Source organism: Rhinopithecus bieti, unplaced genomic scaffold (genome assembly GCF_001698545.2).
Source record: "Rhinopithecus bieti isolate Rb0 unplaced genomic scaffold, ASM169854v2 scaffold_60905, whole genome shotgun sequence".
NCBI classification, from domain to species: Eukaryota; Metazoa; Chordata; class Mammalia; order Primates; family Cercopithecidae; genus Rhinopithecus; species Rhinopithecus bieti.
This window is the reverse complement of record NW_016823418.1, coordinates 298803-301829: the sequence shown is the minus strand read 5'-3', so window position 1 is coordinate 301829 and position 3027 is coordinate 298803.

The window sequence follows — 3027 nt, the reverse complement described above, 5'->3', positions numbered from 1 at the left end:
CATGTATTATATCTGTTTATCTTCTTCCTTTTTTGTTTTCTTAGGAAAACTGGTACATTTTTTATAGGTCTTATTCTTTCACCATCACTCTATGGGAACTTGTTCCATTAATTTACTCGAACTTCTTTGGTATGTTTCAACTCTCTCATTACTGGCCTCTTTCTTACAAGCTACAAGTCTTCCTTACCCTAAAAATACCTTCCCGTGGTTCTGACTATCCCTGTCCACCTAGTCACAATCTTATAGTTCTCCTTGTCTCCTCTTCTAAATTTCTCAGAAGGGCATTATACATATGTTGCTTTTAATTCCTCACATATTACTTACTTCTTAACCATTTGGAGTATATGTCAATCATCTGTGTAGCATTTCACTGTTGACTTCAGTTGCTTCCTCTAGCAATGCAGGGTATCAAGGGGAAGGGATGGACTCTGTACTCTCTTCTTGATACTGTGTTGTTTTTTTTCCTATGTCCTTTTGCTATACCAGTCCCTGTAAAAGAAAGGATACTTGAATTTTGTTTTGTACAATTTCTTTTCTCACTTGATACTCTTTCCCTAGAGACATTCACTTACTCCTTTGAGGGGAGAAATTACCTTTAAAAATTATACTCATGATTATTTCTTGAGTATCACATTTAATTTAAAACATCTTCTGGACACCTTCAAATTTATCATGTACAAGATTTTACTCAGTGTTTCATTTCTAATTTCAGCCTGGTTTCATATCTTGATTTATAACATGGCTAACTTTTCAGTCACTCAGGAATAACATATTAATTTATTTCCCCAATTTTTCACATTTCTCACATTTTAATGACAAGTTTGTCTTTCTATTGCCTAAGATGCCCAGGACCATTTCCCCACTTGAGATCATCATAATGTCTGTCTTAGGCTACTGTAATAACATCACATAACAACTTCCTTTATTACCTGAGTTACTGTCATAAAGTTATAGAATCCAAGAAATTTTGCAATCCATTTTTCTTTCAAATCTCGAATGTATTTACTTCCAGTGAATTATGTCACAGTGCATGTCTGACATGCAAAGTCGTTCGTGATCTGATGACTCTGCAATTGTAACTTGTCTTGTATGCTCTCTGAATATCCCCAAACTTGGTATATTGCTCTTTCAGTTCCTGTGTTTTCTTCAGCCAAAATACCTATCCCCATTTAATCATCTCTCAATATTCTACTCATTCTCTAAGGCTCAACTGAAAGAGCAGTTCCTTAAAGGCAAGCTCCCCTGCCACACTCAGCACAGAGGCCCTACTTTTCCAATTCAGGCATAATTAAATTCTACGTATTTCCACCAAATGCTACATTGATAGATAAATTTTATTTAAAAAATCAAGGGGTTAAAACATGGGCTCTGGGAGTCATATGTGATCAACCAGAATCACATGTAGTCAGACAACCTGGGTCCAAATGATATCTTTGCCATTAACAATATAGTTTTGAGCAAGTTACTTAACCTTTTGGCATCTCTGTTTTCTCAACCTAAGTATGGAGAGGAGAGCTACCTCATGATGTTCTTGTGAAGATTATATACGATAATGTCTTTGCTTAGTGCTTGGCAAAGGGTTAGAACTAAGTGAAAAATAACCATCATTAATATTATCATAATTATGCTTGACATGAAAAGAGATAATCAATATTAAAAGGTAAATAAAACTCCGTGATACTTTGCAAAATTTTTATTACAGATTTACTGAGGATTTTGCCTTTACTAGCCACCCAGATTCCTTCTTTGAGTTGTTCCATTACAGAGGAAAGTTTATTTATCTTGTGTATAAAATATTTGTTTTAACTAAATAATTTATTTATTTTTTCCGAATCAAGTGGCCCTGGGAGAAAAACAGTTTGCCTCAAATAACAGTTTGCCGTCATGGATTTGTTATCTTGTCAGTTTCTTCATTTCAACATAAAGCACTGACAACTGCTCAGGTTCACATGAAACTGTGGCCTTTGTGAAGCCCTGTGTATCTCTAGCGTTCACACACAATTTTCTCACAACTGAAATCTCAAGGCCTCACTAAGCCCTAAAGAGACCTAATTATGTCCATAATAACTTGGGGACAGGGCCAAAGGGTCACTGTCCTCCAGTCATTGTCTGTTGTTATTGGACAGTTGCATTTCCCGGACAGGTTTCCCTTATCAACTTGTGAATTGTTCCCTTGTTACAATGATCCCCAGAATTTGTGGGGACATATAATAGGCAGAAATCATTTTCTAATCATGTGAACTTCTTGGAATTAAAGCTCACTGTTGATCTTATTTCAAACCACAAAATTACCATGTCGTTAAATATTGTATATAAACAGCCACAGAAGCTGATAGACCATCATCTGTCCAGCACTACCGTCACTTCTCTTCAATCTTGGAAAACGGTAAGAATTTTAGATACGGATTTGTTGTATCTTCTCCTAACCACGTATTTCAAAGTAGCTGGAGCTATAGAAAGAATACAGTTTTTTAAAATATAGTGTTTGAAATCAAAGTATTTAAGGTAGTACTGAAATTATTTTAACACTTAGGCTAAAAAAGATAGAAGTGCCCAGAAGAATTTGGTAAAAAAATTGCAATGACATGTAGCCTTCACGAGTTTAAGAAAATGTAATGACTAATTTTACGCATATGTATATTTAGCATGAGGCTAGTTCATAGTTAATATTAAAAGGAGATTCATTTGTGAATTAATCTTCCAATTTGATTTAGCATATCACAGCCATAAAAGAAATATACTTCAATTACAGTGTGGGTAGATAAATAATTACTGGAAAAGCTTTGTTCAACAGGTAGTTTACAGCAGTAGCATACTGCGTCAAGAAATAGAGGGAATGGTTTGGGGCATTTACTACTTTAAATGTTTATAAACAATGTTTTAGAAGAGTTTACTCAGCAAACTTGTCTAGCGCCTCAAATTTCCCAGTTTATTATCTATTTTGTAATATTTCAGAACAATATTAAAATGAAACAGAAATACAGAATTAAGTTAAAAGAAACAATGTGGTTTACTTTGTAAGAAAAT